Source organism: Chrysochloris asiatica, unplaced genomic scaffold, assembly GCF_000296735.1.
Source record: "Chrysochloris asiatica unplaced genomic scaffold, ChrAsi1.0 scaffold00173, whole genome shotgun sequence".
NCBI lineage: Eukaryota > Metazoa > Chordata > Mammalia > Afrosoricida > Chrysochloridae > Chrysochloris > Chrysochloris asiatica.
Genome location: NW_006408691.1, coordinates 1571914 through 1582800, shown reverse-complemented (window position 1 = coordinate 1582800; position 10887 = coordinate 1571914).

Genomic DNA, 10887 nt, shown 5'->3' with positions numbered 1-10887 from the left:
CAGGTTAATAAGTCTTCCTCCAATCCTGATGCCATGTTTTTCTTCATAGAACCCAGCTTCTCGTATTATTTGCTCAGCATACAGGTTGAGTAAGTATGGTGAAAGAATACAACCTTGTTGCACACCTTTCTTAATTTTAAAACATTCAGCGTTCCCATGCTCTGTTGGAATAACTGCTTCTTGGTCCAGGTACAGATTCCTCATGAGCACAAATAAGTGTTCTGAAATACTCATACTTCGCCATGTTGTCTATAGCTTGTCAAGTTCCGCACAATCGAAAGCCTTTGCGTAGTCAGTAAAGCACAGGTAAACATCCTTCTGATATTCTCTGCTTTCAGCCAAGTTCCTGAGCTTGCTGCATCTCCTGATTTTTGAAGGCTTAGTTCTCTCTCTCCTTAGTTGAGATCAGGGTACCATCAAGGCATGTTACATTGTTGCTTTGTGTTTATGTCTTCTTTTTGGGAGCCTGCTTAAACCAAGTGGGGGCCGTGTCTGATATTCTCTGGCTTCACAAGGGAGAAAGTGAATCAAACTCAAAACCAACCCAAAGCCGATTCCTGTGAAACGAGATCAGACATGCTTCCACCCTGCAAACTTTAAAACCCTATTCTGACACCAACCATCCCTCCCACCACTCTCTGCTTCACTTCTGGGTTCCATAGTCCATTGCAGTGGCCACACAGAACTCCTAACAATTCTCACAATTATGGGCTTTATTAGGGAAGTGAACAGGGTACAATTCAGGATCAGAAACACTCAGGATATAGCAGTTCTCCAGTCAGGAACACCTCTTTTCTGCTGGACTGCAGGCATGCCTCACTCTTGTCTTCAGCCTCTCAGACAAGTGGCCCCTTGGCCTGTGCCCTGCTCCAGCAAGTGTTACGAAGCTCTTACAGCCAGTTTGTGAATGTCCAAAGGGCACATTCTACAAGCCAGTCTCCTTGGGCCTAGAGCTTGAAGCTCTAGGCCATTGTTGTCACTGCTCTCGCCACTTTAATTGGCAGGCATCTCATGCTCGACTCATGCTCTTCCTTCTTGATGGTTCTGGGATTGTCTGTTCCTGGTTTTAAGAGATGACTTTTAAACTTAGCTGGATGGCAGAACTAACCAATCCCAGTGTTGAGTCCTGTACACCTTGTTTGCATGGCCCTACCCAATCACTTGGTGTAGGAATCAAGAAGACATTGGATATAAAAGTTGCCGTGCCAAGTAAATTCAGCGTACCACAGAGCCAAAGAGGGACCTCCCTACTTATAATTTCCACACCAATAGGTAGATGTTGCTGCCAGTGCCCGTTCCACAACTTTGAGCCACCAGAGGGGAGGAAAGAACAGATGTTTCAGCCTAAATCAGATGTTAGTGAGGAGGAGACGCACATGAAGAATGAACTAGAGTGAGTGAATCCTTCTGTGAAAGCACCTTGCCCTGTAGAGGCAGATAGCAATTTTGTTCTTGTGTTTTGTCTCTAGTGTTACTTATCTGGAGACAAATTTGATTGTTACAACTGGGAATTGGGAATGTGTGGTACATCTAGTGAGTAGAAACCAAGGATGATAATTAATAATGCACAGGATGAAGGTTTGTCTGGGCCAAAATGTCAGTTGTGCTAAGATTGAAAAACCCTGATTCAAATCTCTATGCATCCTGCAATTTAAAAACCCCCAAACAGTTGTCATGATACCTTATAAATGGTTATCCATTACATGTAACAAACTACCCCACAACTTAGTGATTTACACAGTAGTTACCTGTTTGTTCACAATTCTTGGGATTGTCAACGTGGTCAAGGCTCAGTTGGGAGAGCTCATCTCTGTTTTGGATAGTACATTTGCAGTCAGTTGGCAGGTGGGTTCTTTTCAGAAGGTCTCCCTCAAATGATTGTGCCCTTGTGTGGACTTTTCGACCAGAGTGCCTCAGTTCTTCATGTGGACCCTCTACCAGGCTATCTCAGACTTGCTCATGTGGACCCTCTACCAGGCTATCTCAGACTTGCTCATGTGGTGACTGAGTTCTAAGAAAACTGGAACAGAAGTTGCTAGGCTTCTGGAGGCCATGTTAGAAGTCGCACAAAGGTGTTTCTACAGCATTCTGTGGTCAAAGAAAGTTATAAGGCTGAGCCCAGAAACAGGCATGGGATCATAAACTATCTTCTTGGTTGCAGGGGCTGCGAAGACTGTGATCATTTCAGTCCAGCACAGCCCCTTAATACAACATAACCTTTAGAATTATCTGTTTTAGGATGTCCTATTAGTGGTAACGTTTCTGTGGAATGGATTCCTAAGAAGGATTCTTTAAAGCCATCAGATTGTTTCAACAAACTGAGCTAACAAATACTAACCAAGTACTTACTGAGGTATATAACATTGTGCTTGAAGATTACTGTTGTTGTTAAATACCTTCAAGTTGCTTCCACTGGTCTACAGTCTCATTTTTTGAAGAAAACAGTAAGCTAGGCTAAAGTAAGTTAATTTTGAATGTTACAGCAATGCTGGGAAGTACTAGATGAGAGAAATCACTTGGCTTACGGGAGCATTTGGAGCATTTGATACCTGAAGGATGAGATAGCCAGGTCAGTGAAGAGTTTGGGGGCTCCTGGTGTAGAAAACTGTGCCAGCAGAGTGCTGAGGTAGAAGGAAGGCAGTACAGCTGGAACTTAATGCTGGAAGCAGAGTGCTAGAAGTGAGGTGAGGATAGGGCCTTAATAGGTGAGGCCATGAGCCCAGTTCACCTGGGATACCTGGTGATACCTGGTGAGACTCTTAGTGCTGCTTTTACCCTTACAACTGCCCAGGTGTGGACACTGGTGGAGAGAGTTTGAATTTGTTTCTCAGAGCAGGTGGAAGCCATTGGAGGATTTTAAGCAGGGTAGTGGCAAGATGTGATTTTTAAATGATAGTTTTGATTGATAACCACAGAATGTGTTGTTGAGGTAAGGATAGAGACTTAAAGGAGGCTGTTGTTGAGAAACTTGGCTAAGGATAGGGGCTGCAGAAATGGAAAGCAATAGATGAACTTGAGTCTCTTTCAGAGGTAGAGCCAACCAGTTTCCTGATGAATTGGATGTTCGGAGCTAGTGGACGGGAGGGATCCAGGATGGTTCCTTTACATAACCCACAGTGAGGTGGTGTCAGCTACTAAGATGAGCTGACTGGGGCTGGGGGGAGCATTTCTTGGCCATCCAGTAGGGATCCAGAACTACATTTTGAATACTTGAAATTTGAAACGTGCATAAAACAACCAGCGACAGTGTGATTTGTAGGTTGATTGGCCTGAAGTCTAGTTTGGAAGTCATCAGTAATACTTAAATTCTTGAGAATGTGGGAAGGAGAGAGAGGAGAAGGTGGAAGGCTCAGCTGTTAGTGGTCAGAGAGGAAACACAGAGAGGGTCTGCTATAAGGATGGTGAGGGGTGGGTGGGATGGATGTCTGAGGCTTCTTGGATTGAAGGGACTGTAGGGTAGGAGTGAAAGCCAGGTTGGGGTGAGCTGGCGAAGTGGGGAACACCTGTACAGTGAAATACTGCTTCAAAGAGTTTATCATGGAGCCAGGCAGGGAGGGGGTCTCAGATGTGGGAAACACGAGAGAGTTTTGTTTTTAAATGAGGAGGTTCTGAGCCATATGTTTATAGGGTGTAACTTCAAACTTGACTAGATGTGTGAATCCCCTGGGGATCCTATTAAAATGCAGGTTTTTAATGATTTTTTTGTACTTTTTATTGTAGCTTGGGTAAAAGTTTTCAGAGCAAATTCGTTTTCCATTCAACAATTTGTACACATTTTATTTTGTGCCCTTAGTTGCAGTTCCCTCAATGTGAAAGCCATTTCCTTCCTGGGCTGCCTGTTTATGTATCCCTCTTTCCTGCCCCTTCCTGCCTCTGAGCTTTGTTTTTTTTTTTTTTGGGAAAACACTGCCCTTTTGGATGAAGAATACATTCTTCTTCCCTAATGATGGTATTCACTTTATAAGCCTCTCTTTTGTTTGACAGAGGAGCCCTGGTAGGGAATTGAATTATGAGCTGGGCTGCTAACTATAAGGTCAGCAGTTCTAATCTACCAGACACTCCTCAGGAGAAAGATGAGGCTTTCTGCTCACATAAAGATTCACAGCCTTGGAGATCATCCTATACAGGACTGCTGTGAGTCAGAACCAGTTTGGTAGCATACAACCACCACCAACCACTGTTTCACATTGAGCCATGGTGGTACACTGGGTTAAGTGTAACCACAAGATCCATAGTTCACACCCTCTAGCCTCTCCACAGGAGGAACACGAGGCTGTGTCTGCTCCTTTAAAAGTTTACAGTCTTAGAAACCCTATGGAGCTGTTCTAATTTGTCCACGTAGTGTTGCTATGAGTTGGACTCAATACCATGACAGTGGGTTTTCTTTTTGGCTGAAAGTTTGCTTGCTGGCTGGGTTCAGATTCAGGCAGATTCAGACAAGGTAGAGGAGGAGGCAGGGAGGCCTCTATCAGACCAGTAAGTCTGGTCTTTCTTAAGACTAAAATGCAGATGCTGATTGAGTTACCGTCAGCTCTTCCAGTGAGATCCCAGTCTCTGCTGCTCCATGGCTCACATGGTTAGAAGTAAGTGTACTTGAAGTTGATAGGAATAATTTGGTAAAGGGAAATGGGTAACAGAGGCTCTCACTACAGCCTCCTCTCTTACCTGGCTTCTTATCCATGCTCTAACCTCAGAAAGGTTAGGATTCTTCTCTATATAGTTACCCACAGGCCTGGCTCATCATGTAAGGTTCCAGCTCTTCAGAGTGCATTAATAGTCACATGACCTCCAGTTGGCGTGGAGGCATCGTAGTTTGTCCTAATCAGTATACTGCTCTCTCCAGTGCAGTAAGTGACCTGTGACACTGGACATGGGGCAGGCCAATCTTCGTGAACTCTGTGAGGTTAAATAGCACTTTATATTATCATACAATTTAATTTGCTTTACAGCAACTTTGAGAGATGGGTTGAACCGGTTCAACAAAAAAAATAATACCTTGTTATAAATGCAGTCACTCTTACATGTACCACAGTCTATATTGTTGTTGTTAAGTGCCATCAAGTCGGTTCCAACTCTTAGTGACAACGTATAGGGTTTCCAAGGAGCTGCTGTTGAGTTTGAACCACTGATCTTATGGTTCAAACTGACTTTGGGTTTCAGTGCTTTATCCTACAGTGCCACACCAGGACTTCTTAAGTGCTTCTAAATTCAGAATACTAGTGTGGAAGGGAGAAGGTGAGCTTAAGAGAAGGGATTTGATTGCTGAAAAGCAAAGCAAAACAAAGGTTGTTTTTAACTATAAAGACCTAACAAAGTAGCATTACAGGTGGGTACAGATTAATGTAGGTATTCAGTGATTAATTGAATATAGTAGCTTTGAGTTTTTGTGTACAGGAATCTATTTTTAAATCAGATATCTTGAAGGGAAATGGTTGAAGTAAATGGGTCATCTGGAAGTAGAGGCAGAAAGGAGGAACCAGCTCGATGAAGAACTGTGATTAAACAAATCTGTTCCTCTCACTACAGCCTCCTGTTTTACCTAGCTGCTTATCCATGCTCTGGAGCCCAGTGACCTTCCTTTGGGGGAAGGAACAATGAGAGGAGCCCCCACCCGGCTGCACCTGTGCTGCCCTGACGCCTTTCCTTCACCTCATCCCTCCCTCAGAGACAATGAGGAAGAAGCTTAAGGCGGAGTCCTGGCCATGGTCCATGCCAGTAATTAAACTCTTCAACCCCGAATGTTTAGCAGAAATAAAATGTGTGCTTGGTTGCCTTATAGTGAAGCTCTGTTTGTGGTGTTAGTTTAGAAGCCAGTAATTTAAGTCAAGCTTCTTAAGATAATGATAAGGAAACGCAGTGGATGAGATTCTTACCAGTGCCAGGGAACTTTCTAATTGGATTTTTTTTTTTTTGTAAATACCTTATTCTTTTATGGAAACTAACTTTAGAAACATTTGGGGTTTTTTTTAGTTTCTAGGCAAATTGACCAGTGCTGGTTGTTTTGTGGTTTTTAGGCCTAATACTTCTTTCTGCTAAAGAGAAAACCATATGTCCTTGAGTTATAAGATCTACATGAAGAAAATGTAAGTGCTTTTTTGAAGAGAAATGGAATAAATGAAAAAAGAACACAATTACAAAACTTGAATGCAATATTCTTATATGCACATGCTTGAGTATTTTAAAGATGTCACTTAATTTGTAGAAATAAATATTTGAGAGGAGTCAGTTCTGAGAAAGAAAGATGAGGAGGGAAAGTAAGTACCATAAAGCAGAGATAAGTGGAATGAAGTAGTCTAGACATTGACCCATAGACTTATAGGGATTTAGTTCATGATGAGTTCAGCATTTTAAATCAGTTGGGAACAAATGGTTTGTAATAAAGGGTGGCAATCTGTTAGAAAACATTTAAGTTGAAAACTTCATCCACATGGATTCTGGGTAGATAAATTATTTAAATGTATAAATATAAAGGCATGCAACTGTTAGAAAAAAAATTTAGCAATAATGAGATATGTAGGGAAAGGGTTTGTTAGCATGACACCATAGAACATATCTACAGCAAAAGACAATGACTAGAGGCCCTTGAACTCTAAAGTTCAAAGGCAAGCAAACTGAGAAAAACATTAGGAATACTAGGCGGCCTCAAAAAGCTGTGGTGGAAAGATTGAACTAAAAGATTATGAAACTATTTTCTTGAACTTTTTGAAGCCCCCTTGTATATATGATACGAGGTTAGGGTTAATATGTGTAGTGTAAAAGGAGCATTTTCTAAATAAATTGTTTTCAAAATATTTTAGCAATTCTATTTTTAGGAATGTATCCAAAGGGGCAGGGTGGCAATGCTTATGCAGTGTTACTTAGGAAAACAAAATATTAAAAATAGTCTCTGCTAGAAACTCTAGCTAGAGTTCTTCGTTTAAAAGCAAAATATTGTCAACAGTAACTAGAAAATACTCCCCTGCTCTATGAGGGCAGGGTTCTTTGTCTGTTTTGTTCACTGATGACAGTGCCTCAAATATAGTGCCTCTCAACAAGGGCCTGCAGGGTAGGCACACTCGTAGACTTAGCCCACCCTGCAGCTGTTAAGAAGTATTACAAGGTAGCTGACTCTTCTCTCTGACCCTCTAGTACAGAGGAGCACATCCTTTATGGATGATATTGTTGATTCTATACACCTATCGTTTGTTTGGCTGAAAGATAATCAATCCCCAGATATGGGTTCAATTCTAGGTTTGAAGGGTGTCTAAGGGTCATGGTCTTGGGAGTTCCACTAGTCTCTATCAGACCTGTAAGTCCAGTCTATTTTTGTGGTTTTGAATTTTGTTTTACATTTTTCTCCCATTATATCCAGGATCTTTTATGTGATCCCAAAGTGATCGGTAGAGTTGGTAGTTCTGATCTCAGGGTCATGAACACTGTGGATTGTGTGGTCTATTTGACCTTTGGACTACATGTTGTCTTGAGTCTTTGATTTTCTTCAGTTTTCTTTGCTTCAGATGGAGAGAGACCAGTAGGTATAGCTTAGATCGTCTCTCACAGCTTTTAAAACCCCAGTAGCTACTCACCAAAGTAGGAAGTAGTAGTACATTGTCTTTATGGAATATGTTAGCCAACTGACCCAGATGTCCCCTGAGACTATCGTCCTAAGCCCCCAAGCCCCATAACTCAGTCCCTTAAGATGTTTGGTTATGGTGAAGTAGTTGTCATAACTTGGACCCCTGTATGCTTTATTATATGCATGGGATATATAAGGAGGCTTCAAAAATTTCAGGGTCTTTCAGTTTGCAATTTTCCATGAACTTTTTGAAGCCCCCTTGGTATTTGCATCACATAAAAATATTATGTAGAAATAGCCTATAAATACACGTGAGTGTTCTCCCATAAGTCACTACTTACCTATTCTGCTTGCATCTTAAAGTATATTTTACTATTACTGTAGGATTGTGCATGTAACAGTATTTACCCTTGTTGCCTTTTACTCTTGTCAACCTCTCAGTGGTTTGGGGGTTTTTTTGGACCTTGGTTGTCTTGTGCTGACTAGCTTCTTAATGTAAATTGCATTTCCTTTCACTCAAGTTAATGCATATATACTCTCCAGTTAGTGATTTCCCTCCCTCTCTTTCATAGTCTTCTTGTACATTCATTTTTTTCTGCATCCTCTCTAGGTGTGTATATGCATAGACACATTATTACTGACATAACAACTGCAATCTGGTGGTTTTAACAGTAGTACATTTCAGTAATGCTAGCTAGTACCACTCTTCAGGAACTCTGGACAAAAACTTGTGGCACAGCAAGTTGGCCAAGTGAAATGCAGTCTGTCAGGCAGTAAGTGAACACTCTGAAGTGGCTAGAGAACAAAAGAAGACAGACGTTGAAGATTTTTCAGCTAAGATATAACCTCTTGGTTAACGCAAAAATGTTTAAAGGTAGAATTCTACTTGAAGTGTAAATTTGTGGAAAACAAAAACTTATGCATAAGTGTTGCTCAAAGTTGATTGGCAAGGTTTCATAATACGATGTAAAGAATCAAAATTCCATTTCCAAGTATGTCTGAAGTGTATAGTCTTGATGTTGCTAATAGCATCTCCTGTATGAAGTCAGTCAACAACACAGAGTGGTATGAACAGTTGATAGGCAAGAGAAAATACCGTGTATTTGTGTTGGGAATGGTCAGTTGTTGATTTTAAGACTTAAGATTTGCAGTATGGGAGTTACTGTGGCTTATGAAGCTTTCCAAATAATGTTACTGTTTGCCAACTAGCATTGTGTTCCAGGCCAAGTCAGAGGTTGGCAAGCTTTGACCTGTCCATCTCTCTTTGTACCGTGTATAAGCTTAAGAATGTTATTTACATATTTAGATGCTTAAAGGAAAAATCAAAAGAAAAATAATGTTTTATAATACATGAAAGTTACATGAAATTCAGATTTCACCGTCCATGAATAAAATTTGATTGGCATATGGCCGTGCTCGTTCATTTGCGTTGTCTGACTGCTATAGCTCTACCCAGAAGCATTGATTACAACTGAAACTAAATGGCCTTTAAAACCTAAAATAGTTATTGTCTGGTAACTTTACATAAACATTTCTTAAACCCTGCTATAAGCACTTGATAACCCTTGTACCACTTACCCTCTCACCAACTCACCAGCAGAGGAAAAGGCTTAAATAAGTCAAGCAATTTATATGAAGTCACAGAGCTGTGACCCAAATTCACTTTTGTGTTTCACAGTCTTCTCGTTTTGAATTACTGTGCAACAAATCTCCAAATAGCTCATTGGTTTTGTTTTCCTTTAAATTTGTTGTTACCAAATATATGCTGACACATGCTAAACTGATTAGAGTGGATAAAATTGTAAAATCAGTCCTATTATCTTGAATAGTATTTAGATTGACCATACATTATTGCACAGTTTGCAAGGCTGAGTATTTCACATTTCTCTCTCTTTTTTTTATGGCTCTTAATTGTTTCCAAGTTATTACCGCTTCTTAGTCTGGCCATGAGGATAGCTTTCACTTTCTTAATTGGATGGGAAACCATAGGACAGTGACTAAAATTCTCAACCCTCCCCAAAAGCAACCCTACTGCCACTGACTTAGTTCCAGCTCATAGTAACTGTATGTTATATAGAGCAGAGTAGAACTGCTCCTGAGACTGTCAGCCTTCATGGGAACAGACATGTTGAAAGGTTTACATATGTACCAGGGTTTTGTCCTTTCACCATGCTATTACTCAGTTTGCATGCTGAGCAAATTAATTCAGGAAACTGGATTATATGAAGAAGAACTTGGCATCAAGATTGGAGAAGACTCTGACAACCTGCTATATGCAGGTTTGACAACTTGCTTGCTGGAAGTGAAGAGAACTAGATATACTTATGGTGAAGATCAAAGACTAATGCAGCTTTCAGTATGGATTGCACCTCAGTGTAGAAAGCAAAACAAAACAAAAATCCCCACAACTAGACCTGTAAATAACATCATGATAAAAGGAGAAGAAATTGAAGTTGTCAGACTTCATTTTGTTTGGATCCGTTATCAACACTCATAGAAACAGCAGTCAAGAAATCAAGTGAGTTAGGCAGATCTGCATAAGAGCTCTTTAAAGTGTTAAAAAGCAAAGATAGCAGTTTGAGAACTAAAGTGCAACTGATCTAAGCCATGGTATTTTCAGTCGCCTCATGTGCTTAAGAAAGTTCAACAATGAATAAGGAAGACCAGAGAAGAATTGATGCATTTGAATTATGGCATTCGAAAAGAATCATAAAAGTACCATGTGTGACTAATTACTATTGTCACAACTGTCACAACTGTAAAGGTAGAAGTTTTGTAACAAAAATGGGGAGTAGTTAGTCTTACAGTTCAGGAACAGAGGATCCTAGAACCATCAAGGGAGAAGAGCACGAACGGAATGTGGGACCCTATCCAGAGAGACACTGACTCCAGAGATGGAGGCAGAGATGAAGAAATGGAGAGAGAGAGCGGTTGAGGACACTAGACTCATGAAAAGAGAAAGATTGAGTGCCGGCAGACAGGAGGCAGGCTTACAGAATGTGCCCGTTGGTTCTTTAAATTATTATATATTCCTGAGTGTTTTTGTGTACACACCCCTCCCCCCCAAAAAAACACCAGAGGAAATAGAAGCAAATACTATTGAATGATGATGCATGGAGGAGATTGTAATCATTGCAATGATACAACGAGGGTAAAACTGATGTTCTCCCATATAAACGATCATGCAATTCACAATTAAAACATATATATATGTGGTAGCATAGTGGTTACAAATCGGGCTGTGAACCTTAAGGTCAGCAGTTCGAAACTACCAGCTGCTCCGTGGGAGAAAGATGAGGCTTTCTGCTCCCGTAAAGATTTACAGCCTCGGA